The sequence below is a fragment of the Carettochelys insculpta genome, chromosome 9 (assembly GCF_033958435.1).
Source record: "Carettochelys insculpta isolate YL-2023 chromosome 9, ASM3395843v1, whole genome shotgun sequence".
In the NCBI taxonomy this organism is placed as follows: domain Eukaryota; kingdom Metazoa; phylum Chordata; order Testudines; family Carettochelyidae; genus Carettochelys; species Carettochelys insculpta.
The window spans coordinates 1,013,225-1,037,652 of NC_134145.1; the positions used below are offsets into that span (position 1 = coordinate 1,013,225).

Here is a 24,428-nt window from a genome sequence, read left to right on the forward strand (position 1 = left end):
GAGGGGGGAAGGAGCCGAGGGGTGGGCTGGGGAGCAACAGGTGCAGCGGAGAAGGGGAAGAAGCCGTGGGTGGGGGGCCGGGGGTGGGGGAAGGAGCTGGGGGGTGACTGGGGGGGTGAGGGGAGGGCGCTGAGGGGCAAAGGAGCCGAGGGATGAGTGCTGAGGGGCAGCAGGTGCAGGGGGGCGGGGGAAGGAGCCAGGGGGGCCGGGCCCAGGGGCGGGGGAAGAATGCTGAGGGGGGAAGGAGCCGAGGGGTGGGCTGGGGGGCAGCGGGTGCAGGGGGGAGGGAGAAGGAGCTGGGGGGGCCCAAGCTCGGGGGCAGGCGCTGAGGGGGGAAGGAGCTGAGGGGTGAGCTGGGGGGCAGCAGGTGCAGGGGGGCGGGGGAAGGAACCGGGGGGGGGGCTGGGGCCGGGGCCGGGGGCTGGCGCTGAGGGGGGAAGGAGCCGAGGAGTGGGCTGGGGGGCAGCAGGTGCAGGGGGGCGGGGGAAGGAGCCGGGGGGAGCCGGGCCCGGGGGCTGGCGCTGAGGGGGGAAGGAGCCGAGGAGTGGGCTGGGGGGCAGCAGGTGCAGGGGGGAGGGGGGAGGGGGAAGGAGCCGGGGGGGGGGGGCTGGGGCCGGGCCCGGGGGCGAGGGAAGGGCGCTGAGGGACGGGCACCGCGCAAACCGCCGCTGTGGAGCGGAGCTGGCTGGGCGCCTCGGGCACGCGCGGCGCGGCTCGCCCCCGCGCGGGCGGGCGGGCTCTCGGCGGCGCGCGGGGGGCGGGCGCGCGCGGCTGAGGCAGCGAGCCGCGAGGCGGAGCGGGCGGCCAGTCGCGCAGGCGGAGCGGCGAGCAGCAGCATGCGGGCGGCGACCCCAGCCCCGCGGTGAGTGAGCGAGCGCGCGCCACCCGCGCGTCCGGCCTCGGCCTTGGCCCCGGCCTCCCGGTCCCCCCGTCGGGCGTCCGCCGCGAGCCCCCAGCGCCGCCGCCACCGCCTGTTGAGCCGGGGCTCCCGTCCCGCCGCGGGGAGAGCCGCAGCCCCAGCCCTGGCGCGGGGCCCTGGGCCGGCCCCCTTCGCTCCGCGGGCTCGCCCGGGCGCCGGCTTGGGGCGGGAGCTGCAGCCCCTCGGGCGGGGCGGCGCGGCGGGGTGTGGGGCCCCGGCGCGGGGCCGCGCTGCCCGGCCGCGAGGGGCTGGCTGCAGCCCGCTGCCGCTTGCCCTGCCCCGCGAACAAAGCCGGCCAGGCAGCGCGGGAGCTGCGTCCGGGGGCTGGGCGCAGCCTCGGCGGGGCTCCGGCTCATCGCCGCCTGCCGCACGGGGTGCGCTTCGCTGTTAAATCCGTGCGAGGGGCACCGGGATCTCCGCACCCCGTTCCCGGCGGGCGCCGGCTTGCGGTTAAACGGCTGTTGTGGGCGTGCGCGTCCTACCTGGTGGCAGCGGCTGCGCGCGTGTGTGTGTGTGTGTTTACCTGTGCGTTTCAAAGGCTGCGTTTTGGAGGCATGAAACTCCCTTTGTCAAATGGTGGCGTTGCCTGATTTGCAGCAGGAGGAGCAGGCACCTCGAACACGCGCACGCTCAGGGGCTCGTGGAAAATCTGCTCCGGTGTGTGCTTTGGGGTTAACTCCTTTTCGAACTCCTTTAGGAAGCAGGGCACTTGGAAGGGCGACAAAGCGAGCGTTCCAGGTGCGGGTTACCTTACAAGAGAGGAGAGTGTGTTCATGTAATGAAAATGGCCGAGTGACCTTTCTTAGTGGAAGTGTGTGCATAAGTCATCATGGCTTTGAAAAGTTCACCGTTTTCATTTACATTTTTCTCTCAGTGACACTTTTGATAGGTAAGGACTACACCTGATCATACTGTCCCTGACTCTACCTGGGTAGAGTGTGGTCGGTAATTTCCTAGGAATGTTGCCTTTCCTGCTTCTCCACTCAGAGACAAATGTTCAGAAACAAAATTTTGGATTTTAGCTAGGTCTGCAGAGCAACCTGGAAAAGAAGCAATGACACCACTCTGGTAGTAAGTAACGCTCAAAACCCAGGTGCTTTCAGAATGTCTGCTTTACCCTTTCTAATGGCAACAGAATGTTTTGGGCTTTTTATTTTCAAAGCACTGTTCTTTCAAATGCAGACTGATTGGTTGAGGGGAAAATAGAAATACTGTGGTTTTCTGACTTTTGTTATACTGATTTGTGGCTTTATGCTTTTGGGTAGCTTTAGAAAAGTGCCTTCTTGCTTCCAAATATATGATTAGTGATTTAAGCTAAATATGGGGTAATTAGAAAAGTACCTAAAACACATTTTAGCGCTGACATTTATCAGCATTTATACTTTTTTCTTCAAAGAAGGAAGTGCGTGAAAATGATTTGCATGCCCAGGGCTCAACCTGTTTGCGTATTTTTTTCTGTGATGAAGGTCAGTGGTGATCAGTTTCTGCTCCTAAAATAATGTTAATGGATGATAAAAAAAAAAAAACTCTAAACTTTCTTAATGTTATGAGTAGGGATAATGTTGATCCTTGGAATTGAGTTGGTTCTTACATAGGCAGTGTCATGTTGGGTGCTAAGAAAAAATGGTTTTGATAGAAACCCTTAAAGGCCTGAAACAAGGAATGGAAAAATAATGGAGGAATTCCCCTCAGAATTAGATATGAGTTATTAAATCATAGTTGTCTAGATGATAAATTGTATCCGGAAAAAATTTAAACTATATACCCCCATTTTCTCACAATTTATTTTCAAAGGGGCTTTAAAATAAAATGCCTAAGATTCCTATTTTTGTCCTCTGTTGGACTGGCAAAGTGATCTTTAAATTAGAAGAAAAGGCCTCCTTTTAAAATGCACATACTCTAGTTACTTGGTGAGCCATCTCCCTTTTCCACCTGTTGGTTTGTTTTTCTAGCAAAGTGCAATTTGGCGGATTGTATGAAATCCCAGGACTTAAAGTAGCATTTTTCATGTTCTGCATCTTGGAGATTTTGGTTTTCTCATGGTGGCTGTATGACAATGCAAAAGTGTATAAGCCGTGAAGTCACAGTATTGAATCAGAATTCAATTTAGACATTAATAATTCCTCCATCTACATTTTTTATGTGGAAGAGGAAAAACTTATGCTGCAAATGAATGTTTAACTTGCTGATATTTCCAGTATCTTGAAACTATTTTAAAACTGCAACTTGGCATTTCAGTTACAGTTTAAATGCTTAGCATAAATTTAAATTTATAAAAAGTATTTCCACACTATTAAGCCATTATATATTCATATAGAAAAAGATGGATTCTATTTCCAGGACACCGACTGTGGCAAGTGTTTCAAAGCATTTTGAAGATACCATATTTATTTCTGCTATCACAGACTTAACTAAATTAAGTTGTGCTGTCAGTATCAAATAAAATGTGTTCGTGTCAAGGATAGAATTGAGTTATAAAGAGTAATTTATTCTGGATAATCATAGCTTCATTTATGCATTTTGTTGAATATTTGCTGGTTTGGAACTCTCCAAAGTCAGTTAACTTGAGCGAGCAAATACAGTCTCTTCATATTGCTTGTATAATTACATTTTCAAAGTAAATGTTAGTGATAGGACACATTTAATTTTGGATTACCAAAGTCCTACATTGTAAATTTCTTTGCATTGTACCTGGTTACTGGGATGATTTTTCCAAGTTTGCCAACATGGTTTTAAAAACTTCTTTTAAAATAAAGTACTGTTTCCCACACTCCTTATATTGTGGGTAAAGCTTGGCTCACAGTACAGTTTTGTGATGAGTGTTAGTGTACTTTAATCCTGATTTTATTACTTCTGCCAGGGTGGCTAGTTATGGGTCTGAGAACTTTATTTTTGATATATCCGTATGTTAAAGTGTATGATCAGCAAACTAAACTTTGTAATCAAAAAGTAAAAGCTGCATATCACTACAGCCAGTCTTGTGACTTCAATATGTGGGGGATGAAGTTCAGATAATTTGAGACTACATAATGTGCCTTTTAACCCATTGACTCAAAGTTTAATTTTCTTGACATGTATCTTATTGCTGAAATAGGATGCACCATGAATATTCATACTAAGGAGTTAAAAGAGCTTATGGCTGAAGAGTTAATGCCTCACTTTAGCACAAAAGATTTTCATAATTCAGCTTAATTACAAATATTACCATCTGCCTTTTCTTTCTATGTTCATGTACTTAAATGTATCTTGGATAAATGTAATGTTATGGCTCTCAGCAAAGTACTAGAGAAACCATAGTTAATGTTTTGTTCTGATGCCTTTTGCTACTGAATATGTAAGTTATTGGGAAATCAAAGCAGATGCATTTCTATTTTGGTTGTGGGTTGAGAGATGGTTAAGTTTTTAATTTATTTTTTACTTATGGGACTGTTTTTGGGTATATTTGGACTAGATTTTGTGCTTCTGCCAATGACAGTTGCTTGAGCTTGTGATTATAAGCAGGAAGATTTTAAGCTTGTGGGTAACAGTGAAGAAATGTGTTCCTTTTTGTGTCCATGTAATGCAGGGGTGTGGGAAGAGATGCTTAATGAGGATGATTAGTGCTGTGTCTGTGGCTTTCTATAAATCCACTTGTAATGGAGGCTTTGTACAGTTGCTTCTGAATCTGTACATTTAAAAACTGCAAATAGCGATAATGGAACTGGCTAATAGCAGGCTGTCAAGTAACTGCAATCCTTGTGATAACATTCAGCCATAGATCTCAATTTAAGTATTACTTTTACCAGCAAATGTTTCTTATAGCTGTTGTTCTGTATATATTGTTTAAAAAATTTGTTGATGCCTGTTTCATCCTTACTTTCGTGAATTTTTACTAACTTTCTAATTAAAACCTTTTTTTTTTTCTCGCCACTCTGTTTCAGGGAGACTGTAGAACAGATTTTGATGGTAAAGGTTCAGCAGATTCTGACTTGGAGTTCAGTAGGAATTTCAGTTGATGGTCAGACACTATGAGTAGCCAGTAGGAACTTTAGTATAGCCAGTTCAAACAAAAGTATGATTTCTTTGTTTATCAGTTTACATAATATACAACTACAATTATTGTAATGTGTTTTCCATAATTATTAATGAAAAGTTGAGTTGAATTTTACAATAGTATTGTACAGTAATAGACCCATCAAGTATTTGGATCAGTTAAATGCCCCTACGCAGCAATTTTATTTGGTTTTCTTAGTACATTATGAAGGGAAAACTTGCATTCCGATTTTACAGTGTTTTAGAATTTAGGCCTAAGATTTAAACTACTTAGTTCCATTATGCAACTTAGGGAGAGAGAAAAACAAACAAACAAAAACACAACTCCCACATAAAAGAGGATGCCAGTGGGAAATTTTAATGTTATGGCTTAGGTAATACAGAAAACAATAAAATAACCCAACCACTTTATATAAAATACTATGAACACATTACTTTATATTAGGTAATTTGTGTAGTAGTTTGTAAGTTAAAATTGTATTTGAGCACAGCTGAACTATATGTTAAGACGGTATCTTATAGTTCAATGAAGGGTCCTGTGGCACCTTATAGACTAACAGAAAAGTTTAGAGCATGAGCTTTCGTGAGTTAACTCACTTCTTCATCTGAAGAAGTGAGTTAACTCACGAAAGCTCAGAAGAAGTGAGTTAACTCACGAAAGCTCATGCTCTAAACTTTTCTGTTAGTCTATAAGGTGCCACAGGACCCTTCATTGCTCTACAGATCCAGACTAACACGGCTACCCCTCTGATACTATCTTATAGTTGTTATTCATTTTGATGATCTGGATACAGTTCTTAATAGAAACTTATATGTGATGCACATCAGTCTTTCTGATTTACAGTTAGGAGATCTGTAGGGACTTCTAACATTTTTTATTTTGGATATGCTAATAAACTTTGTTTACAAAAGTAACAGAGGAAGCCGTGCTAGTCTATATGCTATCAAAACAAAAAGCAGTCAAGTAGCACTTTAAAGACTAGCAAAATAGTTTATTAGGTGAGCTTTCGTGGGACAGACCCACTTCTTCAGACCATGAAGAAGTGGATCCGTCCCACGAAAGCTCACCTAATAAACTACTTTGCTAGTCTTTAAAGTGCTACTTGACTGCTTTTTTTTTTTTTTTTTTTAAACAAAAGTAAGTTTCATATCCACAAACTTTTATACAGAGTTCTAATGCAAAGTATACATTTCTTTTTCAGTAGAAACTTATAACTGCGTGGAGAGGTTGCTAACAGAAATTTATTTTCATGGGAAGTATTGTGTCATTTATGCAAAAGAACTGTCAAGAGCATGACAACTACAAATCCTAAATTTAAGAATGAACCATTGTCTTATCTATACATACACTTTAAATGGCATGTTTATGTCAGGCAAGAAATATTAAATTCCTTTGTTTTTATTTTACTGCTAATGACATATGAACATAATGCAATGGTACGCATGGATGTATATGAGACATCACTGGAAGAGCCTTAATGAGAATGGAAAGTAGTTACTATATACTTGGTTTTGCAGTTTGTGGTGATGATGGAACGGTATCTTCTCTTTACCTAGTCCACAGTGTTGCGGATATCGTAGGTCATTCATTTCTTGTAGTACAGGTTGAACCTCTCTAATCTGGCACCCTCAAGACGTGACTGGTGCTGGACAAGGGAATTTGCTGGACCCTGGGAAGTCTGTGTTGTCTGCCATCATTACCAACGCTTTCACTGCTCACTGGGCTCTTATAATATATTTGAGGGTAGATTGCAGCTAAATAACAGCACAGAACACTAAGATCCAGGACTGGGGTCTGGAAATAAACTTTATGGGACCATGGGAAACTTGGCACCACTCGTGATATGTAGTCATCCAGCTAACTAAAATCATGCCAGATTACAGATGCTGCTGAGAATGTTCTGGATTAGAGAGGATCAACATGTGTATATAAAATGATGGCTTCTTCAGTATATCAATAATACTTCCGCTTTTCTAGTACTATCTTGTAAAATATAGCATTATTTTCTTTCTATCTACACAAACTTGTTTCATTGTTTGGAATATTAACCAAGAAACCAAGCCCAGAATCTTTGTGAATATGTCCCAAGCAATGTTGTCAAAGTAAATACTTAACACAATTCATCAGGGTAAAGGTTCAGTAATTTCAAATCAGAGGGGAGGGTGCCATTGGAATGGTGTGGGTTTTATTTGTAGCTCTTCAGTGTTCTGTATTATAAGATTTACCTAGCACTGCTTGGGTCCTTAGGTCAATTTTTATTTTTTGGAAAATAAAATGTCAGCTGAGAAGCCCCTCTTCATGGTTGCTGTACGTCTAGCAGGGACATCTGGGGTAGGAGTGCATGTCTTCCCCCACCCCATTGTGGCAGTTCCAGGTTCATTTGCCCCCTTCCTCCCTGATTAAGGGGAACAGTCAGTAATATCCCCATACAGATCAGGTGTGTGTGTCGGGGGAGAGAGCCAGTCCTTCCTGTTTCCCCCTAAAGGGCATCTGGGGAGTACAGTAGGAGACTTGGGGCTGGGGCAGGGTACAATCCCAGCCAGCTCCTGCAACTTCCTGTTAGGTTTTTTTCTGTGTGGTTTTATGCATTTCTGTGCAATTTGGCAGGGGGTTGGGGGAAGCTTTTCCCCACCCCACCCCTACTCTCCGTTAAGAACCTTTGGAGAGTGGGAGGCTTTGGGGGGCGGTGCTGGAGGTGATTCACAGATGTGGTGGTTGTCTCTTTTCTGTATGGTTTTATGCAGTGCTTTTTTAGTACAATAAAAATAGAGGGCACTCAACTGACTTCCTCCCTGCTGTGGCTCTCCCCCTGCCCCCATGGCTGGGACTGACATGGTGCCAGTAATCAATACTGGCAAGTACTGGCACAAAAAAGCACTTTTTTATGAGAACCAGTCCTATTCTAGACACAGCCCTCTTTTCCTGACACAATCAAACTGTTACCTTGATTTAAGTTGTGATGAGATACCATATTTGGTGTCCTAGCTCTGACAGTTTAGGAGGAGTTCTTGAACAAATGCACAGACATACTATCTCAAATAATATAGTAGATTTTTTACTTATGCTTATGGTATAGTATTGGATATTCCATATAACTATTGTGAAATTAAGTTGGAGGATAGCAGTCACTCTTGGTTGCCTGTGAGAAAAGATTTAGAAGAAGATCTAGTGGTCATTAGTGGACAGCAAATTACATATAAAGTTGCAGCTGGAATATGGATGCCAAAATGACTGACTTTGGTCTGTGGAGAGAGAGTTAGAAAGTCCTATAGTCACCCTCTCTGTGGCTCTGCTGAGATTACCTCTAGGTATGCAGAACATCTAAACTGTGGTGAAAACTTCTAGTCAGAAAGCTCATCCTACTGACTTGGAGGATGATAGGAAAGACTGGTAGACTGGGGACCAATAGTATCCAGGGGCAATGCCTGGGTGAGAATCTCCTGAGTGACTTGTTGGAGTGTTACGGTGGAAAGGCTTATTCACCTGACCCATGCTATTACTCATGCCACTATCTCTTCACTCTCTCCATTTTCCCTTTTTCTCTGTTGTGGGGGATTTTAATTCACTGGCATCAGAGTTCGCTTTCTATCTTTTCTGAGAGATGTGGTTGGCAAGCGCTTGAAAGTTCTTCTGCAGTCTTTGGAGATCTATGACTTTTTTTAGTGACTCAGGGAGAAGACTCTGAACATTAGCTGTTGTTTAATATGGATGTATGGATGCACATTCTGCTTTGCAGAAAGATGCAGTCCCTGCCTCACTCAAGAGGCTGAATTTGGGAACCTTCTTTTTCTGTGCTTGGGGTATAGAGGCTTGAGTTGTTGCAATGTTGGGTATTGGGCTGAGAGGTTCACCATTTCTTTGAAGAGGGGAATGGGAGCAATACAGGTAGCAAACCATGAACTGGAGAACTACCCCCAAAGGACCAGCTCAGGCTACTAGCAAGAACATCTTTTAGTTCTGTCACCAAGGGTAGTCCTCTCTTCTTAGAATCATGCAAGGAGTAGTAACAGAGAGGAAGCTGTGCTAGTCTATACACTATCAAAACAAAAAGCAGTCAAGTAGCACTTTAAAGACTAGCAAAATAGTTTATTAGGTGTCTGAAGAAGTGGTCTGAAGTGGTCTGAAGAAGTGGGTCTGTCCCACGAAAGCTCACCTAATAAGCTATTTTTCTAGTCTTTAAAGTGCTACTTGACTGCTTTTTGTTTTGATGCAAGGAGTAGTTTCTGCAAAGGGGCAAAATGCATGCAGAATAGTCTTCTGATCCTTGTCCTTCATCAAACATGTAAACTACTTAGGTACAGCTTCCTGAGGGGGCTGGACTAGATGACCTCCTGAGGTCCCTACCAGCCCTAGAATTCTATGATTCTACAGTCTTTCAGAAGGCTATTTATTTTTCAGCAGTAAACTCACATTCACAGTCGACATGTGGGTAAGTACTTTCTTCAGGCTTTACTAATGAGGGGAGAAATTATTTAGATTGGTACCAGGGCGCTGCAATTGAGATTTTTAGGATGAAATTGAGCAGAGTGAAAATGTAAGATCTAATATATGACATTATGTCTGAAGGACAATGGTAGAACACTATCACTTTATTTAAAATTAACCTAAGCAAAATGCTATTCTGTTTAGCGTGGAGAAGAATCTCTCTTTTGGGATAATAGTAAGGCTTCTACCATTTCTAACTTCTAAAATTCAGTGGATTATTCAGTATTGAACTTGCATTCTAGGGATAACATTCAGCTCTGCCTACCTCAGTGGTTCCCATCCTTTTGAGATGGCGACCCATTTTGACAATTCAGTAAGACTTTGTGACCGAGGCAGTTTGAAACTGGGAGAGCAGGATTCTCCACTGGGAAATTTTTTTATAAAACTTGATTCGCCCACAGGCTTAAACCCCTCACAGCCCCAAACTGCCCCCTGGCTTAAACCTCTCATAGCTCCAAATAGGACCCCCACCACCACCTACCTCACACAAGTGCTGCTGCTGCCCTGGCACTGCTCCTTTGTTGGGCCACCACCGCCTCCTCTTCGTGGCTGCCCCTAGCCCTGCTATTCCTTTCCCCCACCTGCAGCACAGGCAGTTCCCTGCCCTACCATGTTGAAATGGGACTCGATTTAATTGGTTTAACAGCTGGATCCCTCTGGCTGGCTGTTAAACAAATTAAATTGAACTTCATTGCAGCATGGCAGGGCTGGGGACTGGGAGCCAGAGGAGTGAGTGGCAGCAGCAGCGGGTGCTGCAAATGGCTTCTTAAAGAGCCATATGTGGCTTGGAGCTGCTCAGCTGGCGACGCTTAGAAGATCTAATGGCGACCCATGAGCTGGGAATCCCTGGTCTACATAGATCCCATATAGTGCAGCTGCTTGGATTTTTTTTTTTTTTTCAATGTTTGGCTTGTTTGTTTCATTTTACTAGATTAAATCAACAGGGATTCTTGAGCTTTGTATCTTTGGAAAACAGGAAATTATTAACATAGGACACTTGATTCTTGAATGAGATTAAGTCCTGTTTAGTTTGAGAGAACGAAAGAGAGATCTTTTGATGTACCAGGAAGCCCACTCTGCTCCCGTTTCCTTGGGGTGTAGGTGGGAAAGGAGTGGCTGGTGTCAGGAAGTTTACATTTCTCATATGTATGGGGTAGGTTCTGGAACTGTGGATATGTCAGGTTTTTGTGGTTTGTTTTTTTTAAATTCTGTGTGTGCCTAGAGATGTTTTGATAGATTTACTGTATCAATCAGAGAGTAAATGAATCTGAGAGCAGGCATTAAGTGAAGACATAATGTTGTCCCCATCATTGGTGCTGTTGTGTATATGTATTTTGTGATGTGTATTTACTTATGTAGCTGGCAAAGAGCTTTGGGATCCTTGAAGTTCAAAAGCACTCTGGGAGTTGTGCTGGGTGTAAACCAAATTAAACCTGATAGATTAAATATGTTACAGAAATACTATATATTTATTTTGTCTAATACTTATCAAGATCTGACGCATCTCCAAGGAGGGAATACAGATAATAGACTCTCTGAGGCTATGGCTAGAGTGTTGTTGCTATTTTGGGATACGTATGTATTCCGAAATAGCAACTCTGTGGCTACTTGCTGCGCTCAAAATAGTGTGGCTGTTTGGAGCCTGGTATGCCATTTCCGCTACCCCAACCTCTAAATAGCTGCTTATTTCCAACTTCTGTGGATGTCTAGACAGCACCAACTTTGAAATAAGTTGACTCAAAATAATTTGCATTCTGCAAATTGAGTAAATTATTTTGAGTTAGGGAGACTGTGTAGCCATAGTCTGAGAGAACTTTTTGAAAAGTTGCCTATAACTTCAAATGTGAAATCCTTATCTTTGCTTACATTTTGGCAAATGATTATCACCAGGGCAAATTTGGCCAAAATAATATAGTGTTTCAATTAAAAACCCAAAGGAGAGTTTTATAAAATATACATTTTCCTTTGAAATCCATGTAACTTGGTAGCAGGCGTAGAACTTGAAAGTAAAAATGACTAGAAGCTGATAGTGAATAAACATAAAAAATAAGTGGCCTCTATTCATTATCAAGCAGAAAGAAATGGAAAAAGTAAAGATTAGGGTACTAAAGCTACACACGTTCGCATGTCTAAAAGCATTCATAATTAGGACCTTAATTAGATTTGAAAAAATTGTATTACTATAAGGAGAGGAAACATATTAAAAAGTATTTTTAACTTGTCAGTTTGAAGTGTGCATTTTTGATCCTGTTTAGGTGATTGGCCAAATGTTGATTTGAGACATTTCTCTCTTTAATGTGCATTAATTTTTCTCTCGATTGTGAATTTGATTGCTGAAGTTCTGTTTCCTTGCATTAATCTTGTTACTGGGTAACTTTCTGTTAGTGCAATGCTAGTTATGAAGAAGAATTAAATACATGGAAATGCGTATTTCAGTAGAACATAAGGTTATATATTTAGTTTTCCACATCTCTTATTAATGTACAAATTACATCTACAAGACCTTTACCAAGCTTTCCTCAAACTACAATACCTACCTAAGGAAGTGAGGAAACAGATTGATAGAGCCAGATGGGTACCCAGAAGCCACCTGCTACAAGACAGGCCTTGCAAGAAAAACAAGAGAACACCACTGACCATCACATACAGCCCCCACCTAAGGCCTCTCCAGTGCATCATCAGTGATCTTCACCCCATCCTGAACAATGATCTTTCACTCTCACAGACTTTGGGAGGCAGGCCAACCTAACAAATCCTCACCAGCCACTATAGACCACAACACAGTAACTCTAAACCTGGAACCAGCCCCTGCAACAGTCCTTGCTGCTAACTCTGCTCACATATGTACACCAGTGACATCATCACAGGACCTAACATCAACCATACCATCAGGGGCTCCTTTACCTGCACATCTACTAATATAATATATGCCATCATGTGCCGGCAGTGCCCCACTGCAGTTTACATTGGCCAAACCGGACAGTCTCTCTGTAAAAGAATAAATGGACATAAATCAGACATCAGGAACGGTAATATACAGAAGCCTGTGGGGGAACTCTTCAGTCTCCCTGGACACTCAGTGGCAGATTTAAAGGTGACAGTCCTGAAACAAAGAAATTTCAAAAATCAAATGGAGAGAGAAATCTCTGAGATGCAATTTATTTGCAAATTTGACTCCATTAATCAAGGATTAAACAGAGACTGGGAGTGGCTCACAGCTTACAAAAACAGTTTATTTGCCCTGGATGTTAATATCTCCCCATTAGACTCTGACAAAGGCTCACATCCCCCTGTCTGATCTGACTTGTTTTTTCCTCTTTTGATAAGTACTATTGATACTGGGCCATTTCCACCTTGCTGAATAGACCTTGTCAGCTCTGGCCCTCCCTTTTACTGGGACCCCACTCTTTAAATACCCCTGTGAAACCACCCCACCTGAACTCATGCATCTGATGAAGTGGGTCTTTGCCCATGAAAGCTTATGCTCCAAAATATCTGTTAGTCTATAAGGTGCCACAAGACTTCTTGTTGTTCTCGAAGCTACAGACTAACAGAGCTACCTCTTTGATAATATATAAATGGTAAACATTTGAAGAAACTGTTTCCTGTAGATGTGAGCAACTGAAGTTTTTATTTCTTAATTTGTTGCTTTTCTGACTGGGGTTATTAATCTGTGTGGTTCTTACTAGTAATTTTTGGTTTTGTGCTTGGAAGGTTTTAAGTGCCAGGATTGAATTTTTATCTGAGTTATGGACCTGTCAGATGGATTTAAAATAGGATATTACAGAATAGTGGCATCTGCTTCATATCCTATTATAAAACTAATTTTAAAATTTTCATTTCCTTAATTGTTACCACCTTCCCCGTCACAGTTTGTAATCCATGTAATTTATGAATCTATGTAAGGTCTTCACAGTTTTACTTGACTGTTGTATACCCCCATCACTACTACTTCAATCTGTAAACAGTGTAAACCCCTCAAGGCAGAGGTTCTCTCTCTTGTTTTGTTTTCCCAAAATAACGGGACTGTGATCCTAAGAACTTCTTGATGCTGACTAGCAAAGAATTTTGCTGTTCTGTTGTCTGATGAAGTCAGTCTTACCCACAGAAAGTCATTATCTAATAATAAAAATTTAAGTATTTAAGGTGCTACAAGACTGCATTTTTTGTTTTGTCTTTTTGACGCTACAGATTAATATGCCTACCCCTTTGTGACTGTTCTGTAACAAAACAGAAAAGCAGTCCTGTAGCACTTTAAAGACTAACAATTTATTAGGTGATGAGCTTTCATGTGAAAAAAAGGCTCATCACCTAATAAATATTTTGTTAGTCTTTAAAGTGCAGTAGGACAGCTTTTTTGTTTTGTGATGATAGACTAACATGGATACTTCTCTGTGACTGTTCTGTAACAGCAACTATTATCAGGCCTGATAAACTTTTTACATCTAACACTTAGCTGTCATCTCTAAAGAATAGTAACAGAGAGGTAGCTGGGTTAGTCTGTACTCCAACAAAACAAAGCAGCAGAAACGTAGCACTTTAAAGACTAACAAAATGATTTATTTGGTGATGAGTTTTTGTGGGACAGACCCACTTGATCAGATCAAGTGCTACACCCCTAAAGAATTTAATAACAAGAAGTCCTGTAGCACCTTATAGACTAACAGATATTTTGGAGCATAAGTTTTTGTGGGCAAAGACCTGCTTCTTCAGATGCATGAGTTATGGGGGGGTGGTCTCCAGAGAAGGATTTAAAGAGCGGGTCCCAGTAAAGGGGAGAGCCAGAGCTGACACAGGGTCTGTTCAATCAAGATGGAAATGGCCCATTATCAGCAGTTAGTGAGGAGTAGTGAGCATCAAGAGAGGAGAAAACAAGCTAGTTTAGTTGGAGGATATGGCCCATGGTCAGCGAAGAAACTGCTTTTGTAATGGGCCAACCACTCCCAGTCTCTGTTCAATCCTTGGTTGATGGAGTCACATTTGCAAATCAATTGCAGCTCAGAAATTTCTCTATTTTATTTTTGAACTTTTTTGTTGTAGGAATGCTACTTCTAAATCTGTTACTGAGTGTCCAGGGAGATTGAAGTGTTCTCCTACAGGTTTTTGTATGTTACCATTCCTGATGAATTTAATGTGAGCTCTTAAGTGAAAGCCAGGATTATGTTGGTCATTAATATTGTTATGAAATTTATGTACTGATTATATGTAAAAAGCTATCTCTGTTTACTGAAAATATGACCTTATAGTTTGTATTAAGGTTTTTACTCCTCAGCGGAGGTGAAAAACTGGTTTTGCCAGACAAAGGAGGGTAGGTATTTCCAGATGTCTGCCTAAATTCATATGTAGATTAAGCATTGTAAAGGCCAACACAATGGAGCTCCATTTACACGTGACAGACGACAGGAAAAACCGGTACATGGGGAGATCCTCAAACAAACAGGAACATGGGAAGATGCCCTGGAGCCAGCACACCCGGAAGAAAATCAGGGAAAAGCAAAAAGGCATTGGAAAGCAAAAAGGAGTGCTTTTATTCATGAACAACAAGAAGTCCTGTGGCACCTTAGACCAACATATTTTGGAGCATAAGCTTTTGTGAGCAAAGACCTGTGATGAAGTGGGTCTTTGCCCATGAAAGCTTATGCGCCAAAATATTTGTTAGTCTATAAGGTGCCACAGGACTTAGTCTGTATCTTTGAGAACAAGAAGAACGCGGCTACCTCTCTGATATATGAATAACAGCATCAGAGAGATAGCCGTGTTAGTCTGTATCTTTGAGAACAACAAAAAGTCCTGTGGCACGTTTATAGACTAACAGATATTTTGGAGCATAAGCTTTCATTGGCAAAGACCCACTTCGTCAGATGCATGAGTCTATCTATTAGTCAAGAAGGTGCCACGGGGCTTCTTTCTGTGCTTTTATTCGTGAAAGTTAAGAGTGCAAGTGACCATGTGAGGTTGCTTTATGTGAGAAAATATTTTAGGCAGGATTTTAGTCTGTTAAAGTTTTGTTTTACATATTACTTTGTTCTTATCTTTGCCCATGGTCTCTTAAATCTCAGTCTTTGTAAGTAAAGTTATATTTGTTTTCAATGTAAGTATATACCAATACTGGGTTATAAAGGGAGCTGATCCTGAGTTGTGCCAGTTATGTTGTGTGTACAGTAGTCCCCCAAGTTATGCGAGGATTGCATTCCTGTGCACCCTTGCAGAACTTGAATTTTGTGTAAGTTCATGCGGGAGGAGCTGGGAACCAGGTGGCAGCTTGTCTCCTGGCTCCCCTGGGCTTGTGGGAGCCAGGCGCAGCTTCTCCCTGGCTCCCCCAGGTGGGGAAAGCTGGGGGGAAGCCACGCCACTGCAGCTGTCTGACCACCCGGCTCCCCCAGCTAGGGGAGCTGGGCAGGCAGACAGATTCAGTAGTGTGGTTTCTAACATCTGTGGCGGGGCTTCTCCCCTGCTCACGTTAATGCAAGTTAAGCACAAACTGAAATCGCACATATCGGGGGGTTACTGTGTACTAGCTCTCTGGGGAGAGCTGACTGAAAATTATTCTGAGCGTTAAGTGATTCGCTAGATACTGCAAGGTGTTCAGGGACTGGAATGCATCAAGGCTGCGTCTGCATGGGCGGCTTCTGTCAACAGAGGTCGCTGTTGACAGAGAAACCCCAGCAAAGCTACTGTCAACACATAGCATCTATATGCAAAAGCAGATCGAAAGAGCTATCCGCTCTGTTGACAGAGAGCAGCCAGGTTTCCCTGCCCTTTCTCTCGACAGGACAGAACGGCTGACTGGAAACAAGGCTGTCTGGGGAACTGGGAGCTCTCTCTGCTGACAGAAGTGTCTACCTGGGCACTCTGTAAACAAAACACTCTTGACAGAGGTGTTATACCTAATCAGGCAGAGGTAACGCTGCTGGCTGAAGAGCTGCGTTTTGTCAGCAAACTCTCGACAGACCGCTTTAAATGTGTAGATGCTCGCCGAGTTTTGTTGACAGAAGCTGCCCCTGTAGATGTGGCCCACCTGTTAACTGGGAAGGCAAAGTAGGGTCTGGCAGAAACCTGGGGAGAGATGACATTCAGATGTCACAAGTAATACTCCACCTTGAAGGGCTGCATGGTGATTCTCAATCCTGAGAAATTGGCAGTAGCACTCCAACCTCCTATGTTGTTTGAAACATAGAGCTGGAAGGAACCTTGGAAGGTCACTGAGTCCAGTCCCCAGCCCTCCTTCACAGCAGGGCCAATCACCATTGCTGACAGATGTTTTTATACCTAAGCTGCCCTAGAACCTCGTATGGCCCACCTCAAGGATTGAGCTCTCAACTCTGGGTTTACCAGGCTAGTGCTCTAACCATTGGGCTATTACTCCTGCTTGAGGCTTTTTGGCATGATCATAACAAACTACAATATTGTATTCAATACCTTGCTGCAAATTAGATTTTTTTTCTGGAAATTTTGAACACTTCCTTAAATTTCACTTTTAAAAACGTATTAAGAACCTCAAAAAAGTTTATAAATACCTCCAGAAAGGCTCAAAATATTTTTGGCCATGATGAAATGTGCGTCATAATAATTTTGAGTGGAAGGTGTTCTACAATATTTTAAGGTGTATAATAAAAACCAGCTTGTGATAGTTCATTCTAAGGCCAGAGATGCACTAGAAAAGATTTAATTTTATATGAGCAAACCCCCAGGAGTAGTTTATGCTGGCAAAAAAGTTTTTTGGCTGGTATAGCTTACATCAGTTTCCTGAGTAAAATAAACCAGACTGGCAAAAACAGGTGTGCGTTTTTGGGGGGTGAAGGGGCTGATATTGCATTTGTGCTGGTGTCTTTGCTGATATGGAAATATCACTGTGACACTGGCATAAAAGCGCTTTTGCCAGTACCACTTATTGCACTGAGGGAATGTACATAAACTGCATTTGTGGAAGCATCTTTTTGCTTGTAAATAAGCTGGAGAAATGGTCTGCACAAAGTTAAGTACTCTTAATCCGTTTAAAATAGTGTTTTGTTCTGGTTTTCCTTTTTTCCTCCACTCTTCTTTGTTACTTGGGGCTAATCTGGGTTATGCTCATACAGAGCTGTTTTCACTGGTGTACAATGCTATGACACATGCCTTGTGACAAAGTTGTAAGTTTTATACGTACAAATTATTAATAATTATGTTGAGCTCTTACAGTCCTCATTGACACAATTGTTTTGCATTCACTCTTGCAGCTTGCTTAATGTCTGCATATCATGTGCCTTTGCTAATGTTAGGGAGCAAAGGGTGCGTGGTGTAAAATGGCTGGACTGGGAGTAAAATCTGTGGCATTGTACAGAAATAAGCTACAAGCTATATGGCTTTCTATTGATTTCTAAATACAATAATATTTGATACTTTTTAAAGCTGTAGAATTTTTTTTAAAATGCAAGTGAGGATTTCTACAGGGGCTCAGATACTAATATGGTATCTAGAGCCATGAAAGCAGCCGGATACTGAACATATTATTGCTGATTTCTTGAAAAATAGGCTGCCCAAAACCAGTGACAATAAGAACAAACACTTTTAAGTACTTAACTGTCAGTTATGTTCTGTGTCAGTTTGCATGCTATGCAGAGGAAGACGTGCAATATATCTGTAGTATGTGATACTGAGCAGTTTAGGGTGCTATAAAATATGTAATATGAATTTGTTCTAGTAGTGAAAAATATAGTGTTGTAAATATAAATCTGAATTAGAGGTAGATTATTCTCACTTTACTACAGTTTAGAGAGTTGAACTTTAATGGCTTCTTGTAATTAATGTGTGTCTTTAGCAAGTATGTCAGCACTCTATTGTCTTTTTTTTAACTGTTTAGAGATGTGTGTGCTGTTTTTAGAGGTGATCAGAAGGATAAACATTTTAGCTTGGGTATGCTCTATTGTCATGACGTTTTTGGTGCTGAAACAAGCCAACATAGACATGTAATGTAGCAACAGAGGGGCAAATATCCTGATAGGAGCCTATTGTGAAATTATCAGTTTTCTGTGCACCTTAAATGAGTTGATGGCCTGCTGGATTCTAATCACACAGTGTAATTAGAATAAATGCTCATCATTGATGTATTTTGCCTGTGGCTGAAGTTTTAAATTAAATGCTGCTATACATTTGGTAAAGGCGGATTTATTTATTTATTTATTTATTTATTTATTGTTAGGCTTCTTGTTTCTAGTCCAGTAGTATTTCTCTGAGAGTGGCTAAAATATTGCTAGAGACAGTCATTTTTATATTTCATTACCTAATTGTATATTCTAGAAATAATGTAATTACTGCTTTTAAGAAAAACTGCCAGATTTGAGAGTTTAATTCTATCAAATTCAAGTCACTGATGAAGTGAATAAATGACAAGTTGTACGTAGATGTGAATTTGCAATTATTTACTACTTTGAGGGGGGGAATGATATTTTGCTTCTATACAATGGCTAGTGTTTAAAATTAAAGTAATATACCAGATGTTTATCCTAATGACTGCAGTTCAAGGTCTCTTTTGTATAGAGGTGTTTTTGAATGGAGTTCAGCTCCTGTGTTCAGCTCTTTTGCTTGCTAGTGGGCAGGACTGCCTTTCTGAAAACAAAACAAACAAAAGACTAAAAACTTGGCCTTTTCTGTTGCATCAGATAGTAATTCCAAGGTCTCTAAATTATATAAAATCACAATTTTAATAGATTCCTGTGTGCAGATTATTTTTTCTGATTCAGAGAACATTGAACACAAGTCATTCTTGTAATCTATTAGACACCTGTAGAAAGATTAAAAACAAAATAAAACTAAACAAACAAACAAAAAACCCCTCACACCTCTGTCAGCAACCTAGGTTTGAGATTTGTCTGGGAAGGTAGGCATTAGGGAGTTTTGTAGTTTTATGTTGTAAGGAAATTGCATGGAATTAATACTGATTTATTGTAAAAGCTTCCTAGAGTCACTGCATCTGAAGGTTACTTGCCAGTTCTTTTTGTACAGCTGTATCTCTGCATACTTCCTCAGTTAACACCTGATATTATGGAGATGAGGGAGTAATGGGGATATGTTGTTTTTAAAAATCAGTTTTGAAAGTGTTTTTTACTTGGCTCAAGTTCCTACCAGATTGAAAAATAACATGTGAATTCTTGGGGAATAGAGGCAGATACGGGTAAACAGATAATTGGTTATATTGATCTGTATATTAAAGAGAGATTTATTTTCATTTCAGACATATTTAAAATAAACAGTTTCTGCACTCACTCCTGGTGTAGACTGGTATATTTTGTCCAAGACATTTTAAATACTTGAGTTTAGCTGTGAACAGCAGCTATTGCCCATTTACGTTTATCTTACCATTCATAATTATTTTCTGTAGCAAGGGTTCTATAAGAAAAAATCCCATTAATTTCAATGGGAGTGTATTTGTCATTACTTAATATCTCAGTTTTTAGTATTTTATTACATATTGAGGAATGGCTTATTCACATTGGTGCAACACAGGTTTTTCTTAATATAGGTTGAACCTCTTTTGTTTGCATCCTGTGGACCTGATCTGTGCCAGACAAGAGAATTTGCCGGACCACGGGAGGTCAATATTGTCTAGCACGTTACCAAAACTTCCACGGCGTGCTGGGCTTTTAGAAGACATTTAGGTGTAAATTAGAGCTAAATAACAGCATAAAACACTGTGAGCCAGGACTGGTGGCTGTAAGCAAACTTTATGGGATGCAGAAAACTTGGCCACACCCATGATAAGTAGTTGTTCGACTAATTAAAATCATACTGGATTAGGGATGTTGTCGGACGAGAGAGTTCCAAACTGAAAAGGTTCAGCCTCCTGTACTATTGGGTAAAGTACAGATGTGGCAAATAATTCTTTCCTATTTGCTTGGTGTATGAATAGTCATAATTTCCAGTATTTTAATTTAGTAAATAGTGAGCCAAGAAAAAAGCAGAAATAACGAACAGTTCTTGGTGATGTGACAGTTGATCTGATTCTTTTGGAGTGCTGAATAGTAACAGAGAGGAAGCCATGCTAGTCTATACACTATCAAAGCAAAAAGCAGTCCAGTAGCACTTTAAAGACTAGCAAAATGGTTTATTAGGTGAGCTTTCATGGGACAGACCCACTTCTTCAGACCATAGCCGGAACCATGCTGTTCTGGTCTGGCTATGGTCTGAAGAAGTGGGTCTGTCCCATGAAAGCTCACCTAATAAACTATTTTGCTAGTCTTTAAAGTGCTACTTGACTGCTTTTTGTTTTGGAGTGCTGTTTGCAGGTGTGTCAATGCAGTATTTGGACAGTCAGCATACCAGTGCTGTTAGTTATGCTTAATTTCCAATGCAGTTGGTTATGCTTCATTTGGCAGAAGGCCAAGTTTTTGATTTTATTCCCCAGATTTTGCCTCTTTAGTGTGAAGTCTCTTGATGCGAAAACATGGACTGGAACTTTACAATGTGTATTTTGCACTGACTGCTTATGCAGAAACTGACTCCATGTCATAGATATTAATGGAAAAAATATGGGAATATTGTACAACAAAGTGCCGATATTTTCATCTTCTAAAACAGCCTTTCACAACTTTATTCACACACTTGCAAGGATAAGTAAATTTTTGTGGGGTGGACAAATTATTGTTTTTAGTGATTTTTACCATGATAAAGGCTTGGCAAATATACTTTATTTAGTCTGGAAAACGAAACACAATTTTTGCAGGGCTTCCCTGAAATATGTAGAAAAATCCATGGGTAATCTTATTACTTAATCTCCTGGGGTAGTACAGCTGCAGGCAGCACAACTTCCACAGTGATGAAGTAAGTGAAATTCTATCATGCTAAAATGTTCTAATTTAAATAACTTCTCAGAAAAATATTTAAGTCCAAGAAACTGAATGACTACTATGAAGATACTTAATTCTGGTGACAATTTTTTTTGCAGAACAGCCATTTTTACTGCCAACATGTATTTGTTTTAAGTCTCTTTAACCTACTTGCATTGGTTTGACCAATATTTTAATAAAGAAGTTTATTATATTCTCTTAACCCTGGGTTTTTGTAGCAATCATTGCAGTCAGCTGGAAAGCTGGCCATTTTTAGCACTTGGCCTGCAGCTCAATTGCAGGATCAGCTTTAAGTACTAGATATTTATATTAGTTCCATGTTAATATTACCTCATGGTAGTTTGATACCACCTGTTATGATGCCAAAGAAACCCATCAAAATATTGATAGCAGTACTGAGCAAGTCATGGCAAGATATGGGATAGAAAAGTGTTTCTGAACCTTCCATTGAGAATTCATATTTCAAGTCTATTGTTGGTGGGAAAACAATACAATAACCTTTGTTCTTCTTCAGGTGTCCCCGGGGGTGCTCCACGTTAGGTGTCGGGCTCGCCCCGGCGCCGCAGGTCGGATCTTCCAAGCAGTTTCTGCTGGACTGCGCATGCGCCGGCGCGCGCCGCTCCCTTGTGCGCTCCTGGCCATGTGCGCGATCCGGTCCCCACCAGTTCCTCTTTAACCGCCATCGGCTGCAGACGGAATCTGCTCAGGCTACGGCCAGAGTTAGCGTATTTAACGTTTTTAATTGTTTTAAAGTTTCTTCAGTCTTAGATTAAGTTAGTCGGTTGTTGTTGGTTTTTTTTTTTTTTTTTTTTGAAAACAAACAAAGAAAGGGAAGGAATTCAAAGCTTCCAATCCTAGTAACAAGCGGAGCACCGGAGGCCAGGAGCCTAGGGCCATTAGCCCTCCTACTGCGGCAGGCTTTATCCGAGAGGGGAACAAGCACAGAGAAGGTGCTAAGTACTCTATTAACAGCTCAAAGACTCACCACAATGTCCTCTTCAGGATTCAAGAAGTGTGAGTCATGCCGTGAGGCAATGCCAGCGTCTGATGGGCACAGTCAGGTGCTTGGGGGAATCCCATGTCACTCAGAAATGTTCCTTCTGCGCCAAGTTAACAGCCAGAGCAAGGAAGGACAGGGAAATGCGGCTGAAAATGCTGCTGTTCGACAAGGCCCTCCAGCCAGACGTGCTGGAGCGGCCGCAGCAGGAGGGACCTCCGGGGCTCATAAAAGGAAAGCCACGTCCCTAACCCCATCAGCGCAAAAACGGAGGAAAATCTCCCCAACCCGATCCCTGCCGGCAGCAACAGCGAGCGGGACGGGTGGAGCACACAGCCCCCAGCCGCAGCTACAGCTGATCGGCGGTGGCGCGGAGACGCACGTGGCGGAGGTTCAGCCTCCGATGATCAAACAGCCGCCCCGCACCGCGGGCAGGGCGGCGGCCAAGCAAGCGCTGGAACCGGCGGCTCCGCAAACAGTGGCACCGACCCCCGGGGAACTGGCGGCGCAGAGCGCGCAGGCACGCAGCCTGCAGGCACCGGGGGAGACCGCCCGCGCGGCACCGCCGAGGAGCGTGCCGAGCGCGGTGCAGACTACGGGGCTGAGATCCCCGACGCGTCAGGGGTGGAGCCACCCCCACAGGGGAGGGGAAAGGCAGCACAGAAAACACGGCACTGCAGTCCCTCTCCAGACAGGGCTGCAGAGCTGCTTTCTCTGAGCCCTCTGCTCGTGCTGCGGACTCCAATGAGAAGGCAGGGGTCACCCCTAGCCTATCCGGAGCCTCCATCTCCATTTCTACAGCCAGCCTCCCCATGGCTTGGACCACCTTCGCCCTTTTTGGGCTTCGAGCCACTTGAGTACTATCACAAATCGGTCTCTCCAGCGTCCCATGTCTCCAGAAGATCTCGCTCCCCCAGAAGTAGGGGGTATGCACCAAGGGAGTAGTCCAGGTCACCATCCCAGGAGCAGTGCCCGTGTTGCCATGGTCGCCCCATCATGCGGGGCATAGACACCATAGGCATACTACTAGGGACAGATCCCCACAGACGGTTCCGTATCCCCGAGGGCAATCGCGAACAGGGACAGAGACTCAGATATCGCAGGGGGAGTTGGTTCTGGAACTCCGGGATTTTCCCTTGCAAGCTTCTAGCGAGCGGATGTACCACCGTCAACAGGACCCGGAGGGGTCCAGAGAGGCGTACCCTAGCGGTTCCTCGCTGTCCTGCCCGGATGAGGCTACGGCCCCGGGGGACGTCCATCCTCTGGACGATCTCAAACAGTTCCAAGAGCTGTTTAAAAGGGTGGCCTTCACGCAAGGCATCCAGACAGCAGAGGTGCAAGAGAAGCACCATAAGCTCCTAAAAAATCGGAGACCTCCAGCCTCCTCTAAAATAGCCATACCGCTTGATGAAGCAATCTTGGAGTCTGCCACCATGATATGGCAGACCCCTGCGACTATTCCACCTGTCCACAAGAGAGCAGACAAGAAATAATTCGTGCCGGTGAAGGGCATGGAGTTCCTATTCAGCCACCCGCAACCAAATTCTCTGGTGGTAGAATCGTCTCAACAGAGATCAAAAACGTCTCAGTTCAAAACAGGGGGAACGGACAAAGATGCCAAGAAACTAGAGTTGTTCGGCAGAAAGGTCTACTCCTCCTCTACCCTACTGTTGAGCGTGGCGAATTACGCAGCGCATCTAGTGAACCACAATTTCGACAACTACTCTAGGTTAACCTCCCTCATGGACTTGCTTCCAGAGGACAAGAAGCTGGTGCTCAAGGCTATTGTGCAAGAAGGCTACGCAGCCTCAAGGACGGTCAGATCGCCCTGGATGTTGCGGACACAGCAGCACGCTCAACAGCTACGGCAGTGGTGATGCGAAGGGAGTCCTGGCTCCAAACGTCGGGTATACCGAGGGATCTGCAGGAGAAGATCATCGATCTCCCCTTCGACACGCAGAAGCTGTTTGCTGAATCAACTGACTCGGTCCTTCATTCCAGTAAAGACTCAAGAGCCACTCTTAGGACCTTAGGGATCTACACCCCTCCATACAGAAAGAAAAAGTACTACCCTCAGCAAAGACGGTACCAGTATCAGCCACAGCGTCCCCAGTACCACAGGGGTTATGAGCAAGGGCGACATCAACAGCATCAACAATATAGAACTCCCAG

General features: G+C 43.0%; 1 protein-coding gene across 7 annotated transcripts in view; it reads left to right on the top strand.

The window, feature by feature from the left end:
- Window positions 1-756: 756 nt before the first annotated feature.
- Window positions 757-24,428, top strand: part of PTPRF (protein tyrosine phosphatase receptor type F) — a 730,253-nt gene continuing 706,581 nt past the window's right edge. For all 7 annotated transcript variants that reach the window (XM_075003555.1, XM_075003557.1, XM_075003558.1 and 4 more), the window contains exon 1: window positions 757-862. The gene's annotated coding sequence lies outside the window, so the exon portion shown is untranslated. The remainder of the gene's footprint in view (window positions 863-24,428) is intronic.